The 23,744-nt window shown below is 45.7% G+C and overlaps 1 protein-coding gene and 1 non-coding gene across 36 annotated transcripts in view; both read right to left on the bottom strand.

Moving 5' to 3' along the window:
* Positions 1-23,744, bottom strand: part of TENM4 (teneurin transmembrane protein 4) — a 2,707,421-nt gene that overhangs the window by 700,392 nt on the left and 1,983,285 nt on the right. The window lies entirely within an intron of this gene.
* Positions 18,915-19,007, bottom strand: MIR708 (microRNA mir-708). The gene has a single exon (NR_032874.1). It is a non-coding gene; the product is annotated as a microRNA mir-708 (primary transcript).

Here is a 23,744-nt window from a genome sequence, read left to right as displayed (position 1 = left end):
TGATAATAAGCAAATCAGGAAGAGAATTGCAATATTTCAGGCCCATGTCACAAACTAGGTAAGGAACAAACTTGCTCAATCACCACTTCTTCGTGTGTTCTGGCATTCTGTATCATGTGTGGGCACTAGAGATGCACAGGTGCTGGACCAGGGAGGGTGTCCCACTGCTGGGGAGCTGGGGAGGAGCTGTTCCTGTTTCTGTCTCCACTCTTCCCCTCCCAAGCCCCCATGTGTGTGTGTGTGTGTGTGTGTGCATATATATATATATATATGATTGTATCTTTTACCCTAGTCTAAAACAGAACACCATACTACCTACATCCTTGGTCAAAAAATATTAGAAAGAATTATAAAGATTTTTCAATTCATCATTCATTCACCAAACCCGCCCTGAGAACCTTCTGTGTGTCAAGCCCTGTACAAGAAGCTGTGGTACAGAAATGAATGGCTGCATAAGGCATGGTCCCTGCCCTTAAGCACTGCCAGGCTATTGAAACCCATATGCCTATTGAGGGACCAAGGAAACCTTCTGCACTAGAATAAACATAACTCGCCCCTTGTCTTTCCCTCCCCACAGGTTCATCTGGTAGGACACAGCTAGCCAGACACACAGACAGACAGACACACACACACACACACACATACACTTTAGCAGGATGACTGGGAATTCTGGCCCGCCGCCACAGCAATACTAGTCTGCAGGGTTGGAAACTCAGGCTTTGGAGAGGTGCATAGGATGTGCGCATAGCAGAGGGCCCCAGGGCACACGATTCCTTTGCTTTCCTCAATAAGACCTCAGCAGTGTTTTTGGGCTGAAAAGAGTTACAACCTAATAGTAATAACATGAGGCTTTGCAGACACGCCTCACGGATCCGCTTAACATCAGTCGTGGAGCACCTGGTCTGTGCCCAGCCTTGTTCCTGCTCTTCGGGCTGCAGAGCATCCCCATTTGGTGTCCTTCTGTCCTTTCAGGGACACCCACTTCCCTGTCCCGCCCTCTTCCCTGCCTTTCAGCTGACACGAGCAGATTGTGAGCTCCTGGTCTGTGACCCATGAGGCGTGCATTTTGGTCTCTACCCGTCACGGACTCAGCTGCTGTATGAATGTGCACAAACCACTCCCTCTTTCTGACCCTCAGATTACCTGTACCATGTGGCATTTGAATGGATGGTCAGGAAGAACCCCTTAGTGAAAAACCACTGCACATCTCAAAGCCCGTTGTCACGGAGCGGTATAAGGGATGGTAAGAGAAAGCTGCCTGAAGACACAGGTGGGGTTGCAGCCCGAAGAGGGATTGGAGTGAACGGAGGGCGAGGCCCGTGAGAGCGGAGGAACCCTCTCTGGGCCGTGGCCGTCGCCTTGGCTGCACACTGTAATCACCTGAGGAGTTTTTAGGAATCCTGATGTCCAGGCTGCTCTCAAGACCAACCAAATCAGAATCTCTGGGGCTGCAACCCAGGCATCAGCATTTCTCCAAAGCTCCCTTTGTGATTCAAATGTGCAGCCATGACTGAGAACCACGGACGTCCGTTCACTGCCCCCATTTTCAGTAACTTCCACCAGATGGTCAATAATGTCCACTTAGAACATAGATTTTAGATTCAGAGGGTGAGGGGTTTTCAATCATAGAAAATTGAAAAAAGCTAGGTTGTTAAACACTCTCTACTTATTCGTGCCTCGCCTACAAAATATTATCCCCTATTAAGAAGAGAACATATATGGATTAACTTCTACAATCAAAAAAGGTAATTAATAACTGGACAGCCACATGTAAAAGAATGAAAATCAACCATTCTTTTTCACCATTTACTAAAATAAACTCAAAATGGATCAAAGACCTAAAGATTAGGCCTGAAACAATAAGTCTTCTAGAAGAGAATATCGGCAGTACACTCTTTGACATCAGCTTCAAAAGAATCTTTTCGGACACCATAACCCCTCACATGAGGGAAACAATAGAAAGAATAAACAAACGGGACTTCGTCAGACTAAAGAGCTTCTTCAAGGCAAGGGAAAACAGGATTGAAACAAAAAAACAGCCCACTAATTGGGAAAAAATATTCACAAGTTATTTATCTGACAAAGGGTTAATCTCCATAATATACAAAGAACTCACACAACTCAACAATAAAAAATCAAACAACCCAATTACAAAATGGGCAGGGGACATGAACAGACATTTCTCCAAAGAAGATATACGGATGGCCAATAGACACATGAAAAGATGATCATCATCACTAATCATCAGGGAAATGCAAATCAAAACTACACTAAGATATCACCTTACACCTGTTAGAATGGCAAAAATATCCAAAACCAAGAGTGACAAATGTTGGAGAGGTTGTGGAGAAAAGGGAACCCTCACACACTGTTGGTGGGCATGCAAACTGGTGCAGCCACTATGGAAAACAGTATGGAGATTCCTCAAAAAGTTAAGAATAGAAATACCCTATGACCCAGCCATCCCACTACTGGGTATCTATCCTAAGAACCTGAAATCAGCAATTCCAAAAGTTCCATGCACCCCTATGTTCATCGCAGCATTATTCACAATAGCCAAGTCACGGAACCAACCTAAGTGCCCAGCAACTGATGATTGGATAAAGAAGATGTGGTATATATACACAATGGAATACTACTCAGCCATAAAAAAGGACAAAGTCGTCCCATTTACAACAACATGGATAGACTTTGAGGGTATTATGTTGAGTGAAATAAGCCAGACAGAGAAAGACGAACTCTGTATGACTCCACTCATAGGTGGTAGTTAACATACCGACAAAGAGAACTGATTGGTGGTTGCCGGGGGGGGGTTGGGGGAGGGTACTAGGGGTGAAGTGGTGTACCTACAACATGACTAATAATGACATACAACTGTAATTTCACAAGGATGTTAACTTTCATAACCTTAATAAAAAAAATCAAAAAAAGTTAATTAATAACCCAGTTAGAACAAGATTTTGAAGAGCTAATCATCCCTAAGTACAAATTACGTTCTCTCATTAAAATCTGTTACAAATTATACTTATTTAACAACCCCTTGTCTAACAATTTGCTTGACTTTATAGTTATAGATAAATAATTTTTCCCTATCTTTTGGAATTACCCCATAGAGCTCCTCAAAAGTCCTGGTTCATGAGTTTCAGCCTGTTGCCTGCACATGTCCTAACACCTCCCTCTTAGTATGTAAACACAGGCTCTAACTGTCTCTCCTCCCTCCAGGTTACCCACATCCCCACCCAGTCAACCCCACTTGCCACTGGGAACTTTGAGTCCCTGCTATGTGTCTTTTAGACAGCACAGAACAGTCCCACTCAAAGGCAGCATATTACATCCTTTCCTCTTTAGCTTGTTCCCAAATCACTGGCTCAAATTCTTTCCATTATAAAATAATGAAAAGAAGACACACTTTGGAATCAGATCGTTCTGGCCTAAAAATTTGGCTCTAGGAGTCCAGAAGGGGACCCACAAATGTGCAGCCATCTAATAGCTGATAAAGATGACACTGAAGTGCAGTGGGGAAAAGGCGGTCTTTTCAATAGGTGTTGCTAAGTCAATTGGTTATCCATATAAAAAAATAGACCTTGACCTCTATTTCACACTATACAGAAAAATCAATTCTAGATGGACTAGAGATCTAAATGTAAAAGGCAAAACAATAAAACTTTTATAAGAAAACACAGGAGAACATCTTCATGACCTTGAAGTAGGCAAAGTTTTCTTAAACACAACATAAAATGTGCTAACCATAAAGGAAAAAAATTGATAGGCTGAACTTCATCAAAATTAGGAACTTCTTTTTATCAAAGGATACCATTAAAAGAGTAAAAACATAAGCCACAGAATGAGAGAAGATATTGACAATATCTGACACAGGACTTGTGCCAGAATATATAAAGAATTCCTATGAATAAATAAGAAAAAAGGCAGACAATCTCATTTTTAAAAAGTCTTGAAGAGGCACTTCACAAAAGAGGATATTCAAATGCTCCAATAAACACATGAAAAAAGTGTTCTACTTCATTAGATACTAGGGAAATGTAAATTAAACCACAATGAGATACAGGTATACAATATGGCCACCAGAATGGCTAAAATGAAAAAGGCAGTTGTTAGGAGATATGTAGAGCAATCAGAGCTCTCATATACTACTGGGGGGAGCATAAGTTGGTACCATCACTTTGGAAAACTGACAGTACCTACTAAATGGAACATACATATATCCTAAAACCCAGAATCTCCAATCCCAGGACAAAATTAGTGCTGAAAGTTGTATAAAGAATATTCCTTGAAGCACCATACGTAACAGCCCCAAACTGGAAAATAACCAACTATCTACCAACAGAGGAGTGGATAAGTAAATTATCTAGTGTCTGCTCACACTAGGCAAAACTTACAGAGCGATGAAAATGAGCGAACTAGAACTACATAGAAGAACATGGATAGATCTCACAAACACCATCCGGAGTAAAAGAAGCAGACACAAATGAGTATATGCTCCATGACTCCATTTGCACTCCATTAGAAAACAGGCAAAACTAGCCTACAGCGTTACGAGTCAGGATAGCAGTCTTTCTTGCAGAACTGAGGGGAAAAACAGAAACTGAGAGGAGGCAAGACCGGGACCTCAGGAGGTGGTAACGTTCTGTTTCATGATGCAGGTCCCAGTTACATGTGTGCACCCACTGCAAAAAAAATTCACTGAGCTACACATTCACGAGTGGTGCACTTCTCTTTATGTATAGTAGACGTCAAATAAAAGTTTAAACCCACACACACAAATTTGGCTGTTTGACCTTTGAAATGCGTGTGACCTTGGGCAAAGCACTTTATCTGGTATTAAGTTTCCTCTTCTGTAAAAATTGGAATTATAATGCCACCTACCTTGCAGGGTTGTTGCAAGGATCAGATGAAAAACAAAAAACTACATACACATATATAGCACCTGGCACACAGAGCACGCACTCGTAAAGAAGTTTCCCCCACTTCTCTACCATAACCGTCTAAGAACCTCTTACAACCTGGGACTTAAAGGGACCATCTCTTTCCCTTTGGTACATGTGAAAATAAACAAGAAAAGACATAACAAGACCGAAACGAAAGATGTTTTGGTGTTAAAGGTAGCACGGGGCCTTCCATAGATAGTCTTAAAATGTTTGGAGAGCCTGTCTACAGGTGAAGACAATGCCCAGGTCCAGCGAGGTTAGAGCCAGGCATGGGTCACAGCAACAGGGCTGTGAGTTAAACACAAGGATTAACCCCAGATCAGGGTTAATCCAGAAACAGGAACAGCGGGGACTGCACGAGGATGACAGAAAGGACACAGAGGACACTGCCTGCCAATATGGCAGCATGCTTTCCTTCTAACCACACATGGGCCAAGTTTTCAGGCAGCAAAATTCTTCACAGACAGAAAAAAGTCAAGGAAAAACCACTCTGTTTCCTTAAAATAAGTGCTAAGTCACAATGTGAGAAAGTACAAGTTACAAAAAATATGAGATTCCCAGAAAATAAACTTGTGATTACCAGGAATTGGAAACCAACCACTGCTGCACCTTCATCCCCACCTGCTCCAGACCCGGCTCCTTTGGTGGGAGAGTCCTCTGACGCGCATGTGGGCAGGGCTCTGCCCATGCCGCTGAGTTTGTTCCTTATCTTTCATTCGCCCAGCAAACATTTATTAAGCATGGATGGATGGTGGGCCAGCCTTGTGTTGGCTGGACACAGGCTATAAGGAGAAGAATGAGTGTGGACCCTGCCCTCATGGAACTTACAGGCTGTGGAGGATTCCAAGAGGTACATTGGCAATTACAATGTGGGGTGTTACGTGCTAAACTGCAGAGAAATACAAAGGACTCAGGGACCAGAGGACAACTTCCTAGAGAAGGGGACACCTGAGCTAAAGCTTAAAGGATCAAGAGTTAGATGTGGGCATTCCCAAACATGGGGGACAGTGTGAGCCAAATCCAGAAGTAAGTCATTGCTGTTGGTGTTTCCAGAACTGGGAGGGGAGCAGGGAGCGCCAAGGAGGCTAGAGAGGCTGGCAGCCCCAGACCAAGGTGGACCTTCTGTGGACTCCGTCCTGTAGGCCAGCAGTCCTCAGTCCTGGCTGCAGATCAGAATCACTGAGCATCTTTCAAACCACACTGATGTCCACGCCTCACGTCTAGAGATGCTTGTTTAATGGGTATAGACGTGGGTCCCATCATCAGTGTTTCTTAGAAGCGCCCCAGGTGATTCTAGCATGTAGCCAGTGTTGAGAGGCACTGCTGTAGTTCAGGGGTCTGCAAACTACAGGCCTGGGACCAAATCCATCTCTTTCTGGCTTGAGAACTAAGGACAGTTTTTACAGATAAACATTTGCAATTGATTTCATGGTAGGAACACTCACTCCAGTTAAGCAAAATGTCATCCACCTGCCAAAAAATGAAATTCCTTTCTTCTCATCAGTAGGCCTGTATTACAACAAAAATATTCAATTAGTATTATATTTTGAATTTCACTGGTAAAAATTTTTTGAAAATTTCTTTTCTCTTTTATTATATGAGAACTCACATAATATCCTCAATTTTGCCTCTTGGACTGAAAACCCAAACTATTTCCTATCTGGCCTTTTACAGAGAATGTTTGCTGACTCCTGCTACAGTTTATGGGGAGAAATGGAACGGTTTTGCGCAGGAGATAACACGGTGGGTTTGTGTTAAAAAGAGGACTCTGGCAGCTCTGTGGGGACAGTTTGAGAAGAGACTGGAGAGTGGCAGGCCATGATGTGGCCATCGTTTAGTCTTGGACCAGGAAAATGTGGCCTGACCTAGAGCAGTGGAATTAAGGTGGCATGGGCAAGCCCGGATCTTGGAGGTTCAAGGAGGAGGTGACATGTGCAGGGCTTGGGGGATGATGTATGTGTGAGGTGAGGACAAGAGGGAGGTCTGGGAGATGTCCTTGGGACCACAAAGACCTTATAGAGCATCCAGCGCCACCGCTTCCCCATCCTGGTGCGAGAAGAGAACCCAGAGGAGTATCCCAGCACACCTAGAGGGAGACAACCGGAGCCCCTGTGCCTTCCACCCTTCTTCCAGAAGACGCCATTTGCTCTTTGTTGCCCTTGGGATAGTTTCCTTCCTGGTACATCTGTGCATAGACAAAAAAGCACAAAGAACCAAACTGTGCTGTAATGTCCTTTGGCCCCCTGAATCCCAAGTATCACCCAGTAGGGCAGGCAGGGTGGGTGTTACCGGCCCCATTCTACAGACAGGAACCTGGAGCCCAGAGGGGAGCTGCACATTGGCCCACGTGGACCCTTTGTATTCCCCTCAATGTGCTGATGTGAAACCAAGGCCACGTGTCCGGTCCCTACCTCTTCTTAGAATGTCTTCCTGGTCTCTGTGTCACAAATGTTCCTGAACCTCCATGTAAGCTCCTGGAGGCCAGCACCTGTGATCTCACTCTGAGATCCTTGGCTCCAGTGCTGACTGGCCCAGGTTCAAATCCTGGCCCCCGCATGTCCTCACTGCTCTGAGCCTCAGTTCCCTCACTGGGGCAGTAGGGGTTGAGACTCTTCCGTATGTGGTTGTCGAAAGGTTTAAATAGGATAATACAAAGTGCACAGTCCCACGTCTAGCACAGGGCAATCGCTCAATAATGCACAGCATTTCAGAGGACGGTTCCCTCTCAGTCCTAATTCCTATTTGCTTGAGTCTGGCTGGAGTGGACATATGCAGAGGGAGTATAGTTAAAAGTGTAAACTTAGGGGCTGGCCCCATGGCCAAGAGGTGGAGTTTGTGCACTCTGCTTCGGTGGCCCAGGGTTCGCCAGCTTGGATCCTGGGCATGGACCTGCTCACCGTTCACTGGGGCATGCTGGGAAGGCATACCACGTAGGAGAACTAGAATGACCTACAACTAGGATATACAACTACGTACTGGGGCTTTGGGGAGAAAAAAAAAAGGAAGATTGGCAACAGATGTTAGCTAAGGGCCAACCTTCCTCACCAAAAACTATACTTAAAAAAAAGTGTGAACTCAGGAGCCAAAATGCTGGGGTCCCAAGTCCAGCTCTGCCACTGACTAGCTGTGTGCTCTTGGGTGAGTCACTTATAAAAACAGCTGCTACCTGGTAGTATAACCCTGAGAATTCAGTGAGTTAAAATATGTAAGTATTTGGAACAATGCCTGGCAATAGTGTTCTATAAGTATGAGCTATTGTTACCACTTCATAGTTATTTTTATTTTCCATGGTAATTTGAATACTAGGCCAGTTACTGGGATCCAAGAGGACTTGTACCAACAGTGAACCTGCTGGTGCCTTTATCCACCCAGCATCTTCCAGGTCGTGCCTCGGTGCCTGGCCTGCACTGGTCTTTGTGATGTCAAGTTGAATGAGGCTGCCTCAGCATACCTGAGGTCCTCATGTCTTTGTGAACTACTGACAAGTGATTTACACGGCCTCACACAGGCGATCCTCATCTCTGTATAGATTTATATAGCGAAGTAGTAAATATTTATCGCATAGAGCCACAGGCTCTTATCAATCCTGGCCCTCAAAAAACTCTAAAACCAAAAGATTTTTCTTCTTTTAATAACTCATTTGGTGACAAAACCTGACCTGAAGTGATGCGAAGCTATTTATTGTCTTTATTTTTCCCACTTAGTGTGAACAGTTCGAAGCTGAGAAATTAATGGGTTTGATTACGGTGCGCTGCCCCGGACGCCACCGAGGGTGTTATGTAATATACAGTATACGCACCCTAGGTTCTTTCTAAAATCTGAAAATGCACCAAGTTCCACAACTCGTCTGACCCCAGGGCTCCAGGTGATGGATGGCGGACATGCATTTATGATTCCATGGGACAGCTGTAATCACTCCTATCGTTCCTTTCAACCAAAAGCTACAGAAAATTGGTGCTTGCCCATAACCAAATGACTCTTTATTTCGCTTTGAAAAAGAAATCAATAGGGGGTGTTCTTAAGAGAAAACCGAGAAAGAAAATTGGCTTTCCTCTTTTTATGCTGCTGATAGTTCAAGAAACATTGACTTTATAACCAACACAGACTCCATCAGACTGTTTTCAGGTAGAAAGATTGAGGTCCAAGGTCAAGGACAGCCCAGGCCTCCCACAGGAACACCACAGGACGGGTGTGGAGCAGAGCGGAGTCCCTTACAGTGGAACCTTACTCCTCTGTCTCACACCCCAAGATAATACCTTCCTGATGAGGTTTGCTTTCTGGAGAATTCTGGGCAGACACAGAAGGCTTGTGCTGAAGTGGGGCAGGAGGGAGGCATTTTGTGAACTTGGAGGCAGAGGAACAAGGCAAATGGAACAATGACTCCACAGGCTAATTGGGAGATACCCACTTTGTAAATCACTAATAGCCTTGGGGCACTGAAGTGACAGGCTAAATTAGCAGGCAGGATGACTGGGTTGCTTGCTAGTGAAAGTCCCTCTTGGGAAAGGAAAGTCTCAGAAGGAAACACACCCATATGATGTTTCTGTATGTGCTCCCAGAAGGCAAAGGTTTGGGGTTAGGAAAACAGGAAGTAGACAGCCTACGGGGTCCCGGTTTCCCAAAGCATCCCCTGTCTGGACACTGTCCCCCGTTATCCCATCCTTGTGGCATGCAGGGGTAAAAGGTATCATGTTGGCAATGGGAAATATGGGTCCTGATCTCTGCTGTCTACTTGCTGAGCAGCTCGGGGCAAACCAGAGTCCTCCGCACGTCACCTGCCAGACTGGTGAAATATGCGACACAGATCTTTAAGTTCCTTCCTAATCAAACAGGTTTCGATTCTTGGGCTGCTTCAATCACCCAGCCTGCCCTTTCTTTCTCCCTTTTCTCTCCCCTCACCCAAAGTGAAATATGGAATTCCCAGCATCTTAACATTTGAGAAGAGACAGAGTGTTACACATTTGGTTAGAGAGGGAATAGACAGCCAGGAGTTTAGTGAGAAGTCCATGTTGGCTCTATGGTTCTCCATCCAGTGGAACAGTGTGGGACCCTGGCTTCGTCTCTACTCCCCTGCAACCCCAGTGCCCCTACAACTCCCCGGTCCTTCCTTTCCCGCACCCTCTCGTATCCTCAGCTCTTGTCCTTGCAGCCATTTTTTTCTCATGGTTCTCCCCTCCTTCCACTCTGAAATCCAGCTATGACTGACTGAGTGCCTACTATGTGCCAGGGAAGGACACTCACAGAGATTACTGGGTTTAGTCTTCCAAACAGCCCTGTGGAAAAGACAGGTCACCCCTCTTTTAGAGAAGGGGAGGTTGAGGCTCAGAAATGAAGACACTTGCCTAGAGTGATATGACTGGCAGGTGGGGGAGGTGGTACTCAAACTCAGGTCCCTGAGAAGTTCCAAGACCACACCCAGCTAAAACTACCTTTTTCAGTGGATGCTTTTAAAGACTAAACGGGATGTGAGCAAAGCTGTCTGTCAGTCCTCGATGGCTATAACTGTCATTATCCCAAGAAGGGGTCAAAATACAGCTTCTGTTTCCCATTGTGGAGTCTTTGCATGATAGGACCCCGCCAGCTCTCTTGGCAGCTCCTCCATCTTAACAATGGCAAGAGAGATGGAAATGAAAGAAAGGCACTCTAAGGAAGTGGGGGCTGGGGGAGAGCCTTCCCAACGGAAAAGAGGTGGGAACTCCAAGATGAATGCAGAAATTAGAGAGGATCTGAGTTGAACTGCTGGACAGATGGGGAAAGGAATGTTCTAGAAGGTAGTGGAGCCAGGGTAGTCTGGACTTTGCTCTGGGGCAGTGGGAAGCCATGTTGACCTGACTGAGGAGCAGATGTCCAGCACCTGGTCACTGGGTTCAGGAGGGAACAGAGTAAGGGTAGGTCTACAGTGAAGGAGTGAGACTGAAGGAGGGAGGGGGCCCAGACAAGAGGGGGAGAAGCTGCTGGGCCTGAACTTTGGTAGAGGCCTCAGGCTTGTTCTTTGAAAGGGAGAAAAAGAGAATTGCAATCCTGTCTCCCCCCCAACCTGTAGTGAAATCAGTACCTAACCCACAGAAACACCCACAGGCTCACTAAACCCTAGCTTTCCCCAAACTTGGCTTAAACTCTTGGACAGATTCAGGAAGAGTCGTGTTTGCTACGCTTGACGGTTCTCTCCAGAGCAAGAGTGATCTTCCCAACGCAACTTGAGCCCCCAAGCATTAACAGAGCACATGGCTCTTCCTGAGCATCCTGTGAGCTCTCTGGGCCCAGGATGAGGGATGACATACCTGTTCCCCATCCCAGCAGCTCCCAAAGGTCAGATGCACAGTGGGAAAGGGCCAGGTTTGGGTTGAAATCCCAGCTTCAGGTGCTTCTCTTTCTGTCACTTCTCAGCTGTATGGTTTTGAGCAAATCACTTTTGAACCTGTTTCAGCATCTCTAATAGGGCTTGTGATGCCACCTACCCTTAGGATTTTGGTGAGAATTTAATGTGATAATCACTGTTTCATAAGCTATAAAACACCATATAAATATATTATTTTATTTACCATTAATATGGGATAACCTGCTCTTGGTGGTTGAATTGTGTCCCCCGGCAAATATGCTAAAGTTCTAATCCCTGGAACCTGGGTTTGTGACTTTATTTGGAAATAGGGTCTCTACAGATAGAATTATGATGTAAGTGACGATGAGGTCAAACTGGATTAGGGTGAGCCTTTAATCCAATGTGACTGGTGCCTTATACAAGGAGGAGAAGAGACACAGGAACAGACACACACACACACACACAGAAGAATGCCACATGAAGACACAGAGATGCACAGAAGGAAGACGGCCATGTGGGAACAGAGGCAGAGCTTGGAGTTATCTGCTGCAAGCCAAGGAATGCCAAGGATTGTCAGCAACTTCCGGAAGCTAGGAGAGAACCCTGCCAAAAACTTGATTTTGGACTTTCAGCCTCCAGAACTGAGAGAGAATGCATTTCTGTTGTTTTAAGGCACCCAGTTTGTGCTATTTTGTTACGGCAGCCCTAGGACATGCATATATCAACCACGCCACCATGCAGAAAGTGCCCTAAGAGAAGAACAAAGTGTTTCAGCTTAGGGAAAGAAGTAATTCCTCCCCAAATGCTTGCATCTGTGGCCATCTCTCACATCAGCGATTTACCTTCCAATCCCGCGCTCAGTCAGTCTGACTTGTTGTCAGGAAGATACCTTGGAAATGAGCCTAGCTGGTACCGACTACCAGTTTCTAAAATTGATACAGCACATAATAGCTGAGCACTTGCTATCTCCCAGGGTCGGGCACTGAGGATACAGAGGTGAACCACGCGGACCCCATTCCCAACCGCACAGAGTTTACAGTCTAGAAGGAGGACACTTTGAATGAGAAATTGCAAGTGAGAAACAGGTACTGGAGGGGAAGGGGCAAGGAGCCCTTCAGTGGCTCCATGTTGACAAACTCATACACACGTTCGAAAAGGCCACTGGCATCAGATCACTCCTCAGCTCAGAAACTTTCTACGACCCCCCGTGGCCAGAGCATCAGTCTCTTAGGTTTTATTCCGAATTCTCCCCGTCCCTCTGTAGACACTCACCACCCAGCTGTCTTTTACAGACACTTTATACCCACTCCAGCAAAGAGACAGGCGACACAGGCTTTGGGGAATCCTTAGTTAGCCTCCTGGCTCGGCCGTATGCCCTTGAGTATGCTATATGCCTTCTAATATCATTGACTACTTATCAGAGGACTGTTCTGGATTCTGTACTCGGGATACAGAGATTAATGGCGTGCTTCTCCTTGCTCTCAAGCAGGTAGAGAGCAAGTTAGAGTTCCTTGGCCTCGGTTTGCTCATCTGTTAAAATGGAGGCATAGTCCTACCTTACTGCTGGTGTGAGGATTAAGTGTGTAACAAGTGTCGAGTGCTCAGCAGGTGTGTGACATACACCAGATGCTCAGGCACTCATTTTCCTGACTGTATCTTTGTGCAGATTTTCCCATGTCTACGTCCTTTCCTTTCATCTGGACTTCTCCATGGCCAATACATTTTTAAGACTCAGATGAAATCCTGGTCCTTCTGCAAGCTTTTCTTGACCAGCCTAACCAGTCCTCAGCATTCCGACCTCTGCAACCGTATGAGTCTCTACACTCCCCCCAGCTGTATGGTCAATTAGGCATCTTTTCCTTTGTTTGTGTCTTAACCCATCCCTCTCCCGGTTCTTTGTCTCATGCTTTCTATCTAGTTCTTGTTCAAGGAGTATCGGTTGATTGGTTTGCTGATTGCTTCATTATTGCAAGCCCCAGAAAAAGGGAGGATAAAAGTTATACAAAAATATCCCTAAGTATTGGGCCACTCAGGAGCCAGCCCTCCCTAAAAATTGAGACAAGGGGACCATCCTCAATAGAAGCCTTGTGATCCCCTGACCTGAATGGCCTCGTCACTTCTGCCTTCCTGGCTCCCAAAGCAGCCCAGCTGTTCACACTCTTGCAGGGGCCCCTTCTGCCCAGGGGCAAGGAAATGGCTGCCAAATTGCGGCCCTAATTGGGAGGCAGGCAGGGAATGGCTGGGGACAAAATAGCCCATGTGGCCGAGCTGAAGCATCTGCCTCCCCTCCTTTGGGGTGGTTCCCAGCCTATTAAAAGGCACCATTCCCTCTGACCTTCAGGCATGGCGGCTGCTGGTCTCCCAACCCCTCTTTCCAATCTGGGTCACACTCCATGGGGCCATCTAATGTCTCAGAGGCAGAGAAAGGAGAGTGGCTTGAATAACTTTATGAGTCACCGGAGCCCAGAAGGACACATTCAAAGGAAAACTTGCTCTCTGCGACTGTGGGGAGCCTAGTTGGCTGGGGGCGGGGGGGGAGGGGGGACCAGGCCATCATCACTGACACAGGAGGCTCTGCTTCTCACTCCTTCATTGAACAAGATTTTCCTGAGTGCTGTGCTAAGGGGCTTCAGAGCCAAGTCAAGGACACAGGAGTTTCAATAGGAACTTTATATTTAGGTGGCAGACCTATGGGGCACAGACAAGGAAGCCGCTGACTTTGGTTTGAGGAATTAGGGAAGGATTCAAAGGGCTGATATTCAGAGGAAAGCAGGAGCTAAGAAGGCAGAGACTGTTCAGCTGGCCACGGCTGGGGACATAAGATTCACGGTCACCTGCTAGGCACCAGGTGGAGCGCTCACTGATTTTTACACATGATTGTATTTCATTCCCAATATAGCCCTTATAGGTATTATTGTTATTAACATCTCCATTTTGCAAATGAAACCGAAGCCCAGGGAGCTGAGTAGCCTGGACAAGCTGAAAGCCAGAAAGGAGCAGAATTGGGATTCTAACCCAGGTCTGAGTAACCCTACACCCTGCCCTCTCCACCATGTGCTACATGGCTACTGGGTGACAGCACAGATGTTCCAATCCTGCTTCTTCTCTACACACTTTTCCTGAGTTAATCTGCTTCTCAAATATTTGGCATCTGGATAATCCCTTTCCAGGCCACAGGTAGTTGCGACTCATGGTCAATGCAGAGGGACACCCCGGAAAGCAGATAAAGTGGAAGTGGGGATTGCAAACAGCTGGGCTGCTATGGGAGCCAGGAAAGCAGACGTGAGGAGACCATTCAGGTCTGGGGTCACAGGACTTCTCCTGAGGACGGCCCTCTTATCTCAGAATTTTCAGGGAGGCTGGCTTCCCAGTGGTCCAATATTTGGTGGCGGGGGGATACGTGACTTTTTTTCTCCCTTCTTCTGGGGCTTGCAAGCAATCAGCAGACCAATCTACAAATACCGTCAGAGGGAGGCTGCCTGGGGTAGAGTTAGAGGGAAAACAGTCTAACATTTAAAAATGCCAACTCTGTGCCGCCACGCAAGGCCCATTTGCATGAGGCTTCTCGTTCATTCTGCATGACAACCTTACACAGAAGTGATTATTGTTATCATTCCTACTGAAGAAAAATTAAAGCTCAGAGAGACTATTTTTTAAATTAATGAATTTACATATGCGTGTTTATTTACATTTACTTCAACCTGTGCAAGAAAAATTATAAGGAGTGCTGAGCAGACAGAAAGTATAAAATCTGAAATGTGGCCCAAAGTCACTGTAAGTTCTGTGCTTTTCTCTCTTTCCTGTGCTTTGCAGCACCCCACCATGTGTGGGGACACCCCACCACGGGACACACCGATCTTCACCTCCCCCCGTCTCCCCTGGGTTCAGCATGCAAAGGTTCCATTTTCCTGTGACTTTTCAGAAGCAGCAGACAAGTTTGGGTGTGGGGGTGTCTCACTTGGGTTGAGAGTTAGGTCAGGTGCCTTTCAAAGTCAGCAATGCTCACCTAGTCCTTCTCGGGGCCCTGAATGCGATCTGGACCTGAGGCCGCCCCCCATACTTACAAACTGTGTAACTGTGTGACCCTGGGCAGATCACTTAATCTCCTTGTAATTTTGTTTCTTCATCCACATCATGAGCATATTAATAGCATTTGCTACTGCTCACGGACAGAGCTGTTAAGGAGAGTGGGTGGGGAGAGGGATGTAAACACACTTTGTAAGCCATAAACTGCTGTACAAATGTGAGGGTTTACTTTCATTCCTACCCAGGTGACAGCACTCAAGAAGACGGACCCAATAGGACCTAACCTTAAGTAGAACATGCTCAGGGCTGGCTGCAGGATTTATTCAGCTGTTTTCCATAGGTATATTTGAGTACCTGGCTTTGTGATGGAAGACAAAAGACAGACATTGAAAAAAATAAGGGCCACAGTGTGTTAAGTTCTAGAACTGAGATGGGGGCCTACAGGGGAGGCTGGTCAAGCAGACCTAGGATAGATAGAAAAGGAGCTACCGATGAGCAGACACTAGAATTGAGTCTTGAAAAGTAAGCAGGATTTGACCAAGGGGACACAGAGAAGGCATTCCAAGCAGAGGGAACAGCATGGCTAAGGCACAGAGGTCTGAGCAGGATGGCGTGTAGAGGGAAGCATGTGAATCCAGAGGAGAGGAGTGAGCTTCATGGGCGCCATGTGGGTCCCAGCAAGCCTGGTCTCTGTCCTACTTTAGGAGGAATAGGATTTATTCCTCAGTGGGACATCACTGCAGCTGCCCTGCATGACTTTCCACAGCCAGACACGTGAAGACAGCCCCAAATCTCACCAACCCAAAGGATGCCCAGCATTTCTTTTGCCAGTTCTTAGAATGATCTGCTAGCAATTTTCTGAAGTCCAACCAATCCACTGGGCACGTGAGTTCCAACTGTTTTAGTAAACAGAAATCCACTGGTTTCCTATTCTTCCCTGGGGAAGGAGAATCGGCTGAAAAGAGTTGTTGCCCACATTACATGCTTATCTTCTTCTTGCTTAAAATGACTTATGGACAAGGATTAATCGGTTAGGAAGGTAGAGAAAAACTGTGATCTCTGCCACCATGGCTAAGGAGGAGGGGTTGGGGGTGGGAGGGCAGTATTTTTCGCTTTGTCAGAACAATTAAAGACTTTGATTCTCTGAAATTTGAGAGGAGAATTTAAAGCTAGAAGAGATCTTGGCCGTGATCTTGCGCAACACAGCACCCAGTGCCCGACTCCTTTAAAAACAGCCTGGCCGACTGGCAGGCACCAAGGCTTTGCTTGAATAACTTTGGTTTCTTAATTTGATAATTTGATGGATCTTACTTCTGGTGGAAACACACACATTGCACATCAAGAAAAAGAGGAAAACAGAGGAAAATGTATATTTTTAGAAACACAGTCAAATTTGGCTCCTTTACCTACATGGGTTAAGCAGCTATGACCTTAGACAAGGCATTCAAACTCTTGAGTTTCCTCCTCTGTAGACAGTGAGTTATAAAACCTTCCTTGCTGAGGTTGTTACGAGGATTAAGCAGACTAGTATATATAAAGTGTCCAGCAGAGTTGCCTGGTATGCAGCCCACACTCAATAAATGGTAATTATTATTATCTCATTAGCCCAAACTCCCACCCAAGGCAGAAATCCTTCTTTAAACAACGCTGACAAACTAGGGAGCTATCAGGTCTCTACTTGAATAAATATTTGTTGATTGATTTGGTAATCAGTTGGTTTAAATATCCAGGGACACACACACACACACACCCCGATTATTTCTCCAAGTTGTCAGAGATGCTTTAGCAACGAGACCACGTCCCTCTCCACTGGCTGGTACTTAATGGTTAAATCCTTCCCAGCGTGGAGCCAAACCCTAGGCATTACAAGTTTCTCCAGCCTATGGTTTGCTTTCTTAACCAATTTTGTTTATTTAACCACATAGACTCCTTTGAAGAACTTTCCAGAAAACTGCACATACATGGAACTAATTGCCTACAACTTCAGGGGTGTCTCGGGTCTTGCGAAGCGTTTTGTGTATTCCAGTCTAAGCACTGCTATTCAGGAACCTCACCAAACAAGGCTCTGCAAGTGCAGACACTGCTCCTCTGGTTCACCAAGCTTCCCTCTCCTCCTCTCCTCCCAGCACTCTCCCTACAAGTTCTGAAGAGGACAGCAGTACTCAACTCTGCAATCGGCAGGCCCAGTCCAAAGCCCAGTTTCCCCATGGAGTTCGTCATTAAGCCTCAGTTTCCTCATCTACAAGATGGGGTTAGTAATAGTAGCTACCTCGAAGGGCTGTTTCGAGGGTTGAAGGGGATAATGCATGTTGATGCTTAGCACAATGCCTGACACAGAGTAAACACACAATAGAAGACGGCTATTGTTATTTTTCCTATTATATCTGTTCCCTTGCCCTCCTTCTCTGTAGACACTACAGCTTGCCACTGTTGCACTGAAAGGGATGCTCCAGAACATATATACTCAGCTCCAGAAGGACCCGACAGCCCTGAGTGTCATGCCCTTGGTGTCAGGCAGGGGGCGCTCTGCCCAAGTCAGACTTGGGACAGCGGCTAACAAATGCCGGACCACTCTAGAGAAGCTCTTGATGGGCATTTACATGGTCTCTGACTAATAAAAATGAGAAAAATTTGAATCATTGATTTAAAAATGCATTGGTTCAGTAGATTAAAAAACTTAATAAACAAAGGATCTTGGAGAAGGGAAAGAACAAAAGGGACCCATGGATACAAAAAAATTTGAGAATCCCAATGTCCTTTCCCTTTTTATTTTCCTTCCTCCTTTCCTCCCTCTCTTCCTTCCTTTTAAAAAACAAATATGCACTGAGTGGTTACTGTGTCGGCCTTGTGCTAGGCGCTGGGAATACAAGACGAAGCAGCCCTGGTTTCTGCCCTCAAGGAGCTCACAGTCTAGGGGGGAGCGGGCTTCTAAAGAAGACACAGTGAGATGAGTCCCCCAACAGGGTAAGTCCAGGTGCTGAGGCTTTCTGATGTCACAGTCTCAGACATCCCAGGTGGGACAAAAGGAATGGGGATATTCCCCAGAGGAGGTGACACTCAAATAAGACCTTTCAACCATTTTTATTAGACATTTTTGCCGGTTATAAAAGTAACACATATTTATTGCAGGAGATTTAGAAAGCACCATGGTGCCAGAAAAAGAAAACATCAACCATTTCTCACCACTAGAGGCAACCACTGACACATTCTGGAGCATTTCTCTATCTTTCAATCTATGTATTTCACATACATGAGCTCATTATGTCTATACAATTTGACAGGCTCCCTTTTTACGTAACAGTGAAACATAGGCATTTTTCCATCAAGCTCAGTCCATAAGTGACCCCTTGGATCTTTGATTTGGGGGACAGAGCCCCGGAACCCAGGAGCCAGGGCTGGCCCAAAGAAGAGAGGACAAGCTGGGTTTTGGTGAGCAGGTGGAGTCGGCAATGCCGTGGAGCATCCCACATCCCACACTGTGGATGGCTGGAGAGCTGGAGGCAGCACTCACGAGGCAGTCCAGGCCTAGAGGGTCCTCAGCACGAGGTGGTGGTTGACGCCATGGGATGGATGAGGTCCCTCAGGGAGGGTGTGCAGGGTGAGAAGAGAGATGACCAGGGTAAGGCCCCTGCCCTCTAGAAGCTCACAGTCTAGTTGCGTTCATGTGCAAGTCATTTACCCCCAGCTAGATTGTAAGCTCCTTGAGGGCAGTTACCACTCCACACACAGCAGTCCCTCGTCAACCATGGGGGTTAGGTTTCTGAAAACCCCTGGGGCAGGAGAAGTCAGGCTTGAGGAATTTAGGACCTTACTGGGGAAAAAATAGGGTTAGGGGAGTGAAGTCCGAGTGAACTCATGAAATCATCATATTTTTACATTGACAGAAAGAAAACTGACAATGACAGCATATTCAAAACATCGAATATCCGTGACACAAATTATTAACGTACTCTTAAATTAACAACATACACTTTACAATTTATTTGCATTTAGCATCATCCCTTTAGTAGGGCTCTCCCCTTCACAGTTGCAACAATAGGCTTGTACATCCATTTTTTTCATTGCTGGAAAAAATACACTTGCTAACAGTCGTTTTCTTCTGTATGTTTCTCCATGCAAATGCTCAACGCCTTTCAGTTTTTATGACTCTGAGCTACGGATCCCTATCTTTTGGTCCCACCTGCAAGCACACCCCCCCATCCTCCCAGGCAGGAGTAGGTTTCTGAAGTCTGATGGACCCCCTCCCACTCTTCTCTCTCCCCTGCTTCACTGCAAACACCTCCGCTCGAGTCTGCCCTCCACTTCACCTACTTCTCTCTCCCCAGTCTCCGGGCAGATTTCATCAATTACCCATGGGAATGACGTCAGATTCTCCATGGCTTCTGAAAGAACATGCAAACGTGAAGTTGTCAGTATTAGAATTTGGTGCCTTTCTTCCATAGGCCCTAGCACATCTGCACTCGCTGGCTTGTAGTATGTGCTCAAAGAATTCCTGATGACCTGAGCAAATTCCTAGCTCGAAGTAAAGGATGTGGATTTGTTTTCTCTCTCCACTCAGTGCTCCAGATGAATATTAAACCTTGCACACAGCATAAATATTGAAATATTTGTAGGCACATTTAATTTTCCCTTCTGACAGGTCATGATGACAAGAAGGAACTAATAGATGCAATCTATCTGCATTCACGAAAGCAATTTTGAGTTCCACATGACGTGCTGTCAATAGACTCAAAAGATATGGCCTGTTAGTGACGGAATTCTCCATCTTTTCCAGCTCAGAGACCACTTGGATAAAGCAAAAGATCCACTAACCCACAATTCCCCCATGCACATTCATAACACAAAAGGCTACCAGCACCTTGACGACATGAGAGGACTAGCACTGTTTTTGATGAGATACCAACAAAACAATTTTTAAATGAAATAATAGTCAGTTACATCGACATAGCACTTTACAGTTTATAAAATGCTTTCATGCACATTTTTTAGATCGCATTTGTTCTTCACAGCTACACTGTGAAGTGGTCACAGGAGACACTGATACCTCCATTTTGCAGATGAAGAAACTGAGGCATACCCTAAAGAAAGAGGTCAAAAGGCGGGCAACTCACTAATTAAACTTGAGCCCTCCTCCCATTGTTGTTACCAGCTGGGTTACAAATCAAAAACAAAACTGAATTGCAATACCATTCCACTGTCTTGTACCTGCCAGTGCCCAAGACCCAGCCTCCCCCAACATCCCCACGCCCCTCACTCCCACCTGCCTTCCTCTATCCACTAGCCACTCCTGGCCACAAACTAACCAGCCTGGCCCCTGAAGACATTGGAAGCCATGACCTACGGGAAAGGTAAGGAACACCTGTTCAGTACCACATGTACCAGAAATTGCATTCAGCGCTTCATACGCATGCTCTCACTTCATCTCCACAACAGTCGTGTAAAGGAGGCTCTGCTATTCCCAGCTTGTAGATGAGGAGGTTATGAGACGTTAGTAGCGTGCCCAACTTACGGGGCTTCCGGGGGACGAACCTGGTTTGAAGTGAGTCTGCCCATCTTTAGACTTCATCTCTATGGCTTCCCACAGGCCCATGATGGGTAAGCAGCAGGAGTAAAATTTAGACTTGGGTCATTTGATTCTAGATTCTTGGGTCATCCCTCTAACACACTCTGCTTCCAAAGAAGCAAAAGCATGATGATAATGGATCTGTGGGAGCCTCTCACAGCACTTATCTCATTTAACCCTCGACAAAAAACTCACAATGACCACTCCTTTAGTGACTCAGAAACTGAGGCTCAGTGAGTGCGTTAGTTTGACCAGGTCACAGGCTAGGGAGTGGCAGAGCCAGGATTTGAACTCAGCTTCAGCTCTGAGCCAGCATGGCAGTCTCAAGGAAGAGCCTCACCAGCTCACGCCAGGTGTGCTCCCCTCCACCTCCCAGCTCAGCCCCGACAAGGCTCACAAGGACCTGACCCTCAGAGGAAACGGCCGGCCTGATGGGGAAGCTTCCAGCACAGGACCCTCCTATGCACTAAATCACCTGACATTATGATCAAGCCCAAAAAAGCCCAAAATTCTTGGTGAGGAAAAAAAAATGTGTATTTTAAATGAATTCGCTGGTACATTTTGGTTTCAAGGAAGTAGGGATTGAGTCCATTCATTCATTTCACAGAGAATCGTTAAGCAAGTGAAGGGGAAAGACCGGTGAGCAGCAACCAAGAGAAGGCAAGGTTCACAAGGTTTGGCTTTGACACATGGTTCCAGCAAAAATGAAAAGCAAAGGCACAGAGACAGACAGTAGACCAGTGGTTGCCAGGGGCTGGGGCAGTGGTGGTGGGGGGAGGGGGGGTGGGTGTCACTGTGTAATGGGTACAGGGTTGCCTTTCGGGGCCATGAAAACATCTTAGAACTAGATAAAGGTGATGGTTGGCCAACACTGCGAATATAATAAATGCCACTGAATTGTACACCTTAGACTGGCTAATGGTGAACTTTATGTTCTGTAAATTTTACCTCAATTTAAAAAAAGGGGAGAAAAAAAGAAAGTTGCACGTGCTGGGCAGAGAATCCGTCAGATAGACGATGCCTCAGGAAGAGTTTGTTAGCTGCCTCTGGCCTCTTGGAACTGAAGCTGTGGATATGGACGCTCTGTGCACAGTGGATGCTCAGCATCAGAGTGAGGTGTGTGCACGCGTGCATTGGTTCACAAAGTGTGTGAACGTGTGTGTTTATACACTGGGGAGAAGGGAGAGCCTTCAGAATTAAATTTTTACAGCTTGATTCTTTGTTTTTGTAACATGTTAAACCTTTCTAATTTGCCAGCAGTAATGAAAATTATAGGAACAATGACGACCATAAGGTTATTATGGTATGGCTATTATTAAATAATGGCAGGTGCTATTTATTGAGAAACTGCCATGAGCCAAGTACCCTGATAAATGTCTTGCATGCATCATCTCATTTAATGCTCACAACAACCCATGAGAAAGGAATTCTCTCCATTTTTCAGATGAGGAAACTGACACCAAGTTAAGGACTTGTCCAAGGTCACACATTAGTAGTGACAGAGCCAAAATTTTAATTAGGTCCATCTGCCTGATGTCTGTGATTTGAGGGGGGGGGGGTGAGGAGTACAATCAATGTTTCCAATTGTCTTAAAATGTAGAAAAGCATTTTTAAAAGACATAATCCCATTAGCCAGAAATAACCACTATTAACACTCTAGCATATTTACTTCTAATTGTTTTTGTAATTTATACAGTTAAAATAAAGCTATAGCTGCAATCATGTCTCCAGTTTTTTCCCCTTACATTGTACTATAAACATTTTCCCACATCTCTACACATCCCCATATATATAATTTTGAATAGTTATATATATCCTGTCCCAGGGAGGCCATAACCAACTTTTATCTTAATGTTGTGCAGTGAGCACTGTCCAGTCATTTGTGAGGATAAGTAATGATGGGGTGCACATTTTTGTCCAGCATTTTCCTCAGCATTTCTGGTTCTTTCCTAAGGATTTCTGGATTCTAGATGGGCACTGAATCTCATGCACTCATCTGGAACCCTGGCTGGCAAGAACATCACTTGTGGAGGTTTCTACAAAGACATGCCCCTGGCTCCACCCCAGAGCGAGGACCAGAATCTCCAGGCTGGGAAGAGGGCTCCCAGTGGTGGCTCTGGTCTTCACCCCTGTGCCAGGACTGATGCTCCCCACCCTCCTCCTGGCCACACTGCACGGACATGCAGTCTCGACCAAAGAAAAGGTTCCCCTCTTCACTACACTAACCCTATGCTAACCCTAGCAGGCAGAGCCCGAGGCTGTTGGCACTTCTCTAGCTCCGATCTTCTTGCTCCATCTGTGTGATTCCTGCTACACCTGCAGGCTACCTGCCTTATTAATAACCTAACTTTTTTAGTCAACGTACTTTTTGTTTATTGAATCAATTTATTCAAAAAGGGAAAATGTATCTCATTATGGTGAGCTAAAAAACACCATCTCTTCATGGCTAGAAGAAAAACCTTAAAAAATAAATAAGATGAAAACAAAAGGTTCATCCTTATCCACACTGAGGCCTTAGTTAAAATGGGAGATTAGCAAGCATCATTGAGGTATTAGCTATCTACCAGCACCACAGTCAGGCTCTCTCCTGGACCAAATCACAAAAATCGCCAAGGGTTGGAGACAGGACTTTCTCACTGTGCGATTTAATGGCATTTAACACGCTGCTGAGGTAACACACCTACAACCATTTGGCAACAGTCCTCGGTGGAAAACACTGATCTAGTCCAGCTTTCTCCAGTTATACACGCATAAAAGAGGCTGAGAGTTAAGTGACATGCTTTTGTCACCTTCAAGCCTGGCAGCAAAGCACAACTAAGGATCCAGGTCTCTTGGCTCCTAAGTGTTATTTGGTCACTCTTTGAAATCTTTATTTTTAAAAAATGTTGGG

This window comes from Equus caballus, chromosome 7, assembly GCF_041296265.1.
Source record: "Equus caballus isolate H_3958 breed thoroughbred chromosome 7, TB-T2T, whole genome shotgun sequence".
NCBI lineage: Eukaryota > Metazoa > Chordata > Mammalia > Perissodactyla > Equidae > Equus > Equus caballus.
Note: the sequence above shows the minus strand (reverse complement) of the source record. Positions and strands in the feature narration are given on the sequence as shown.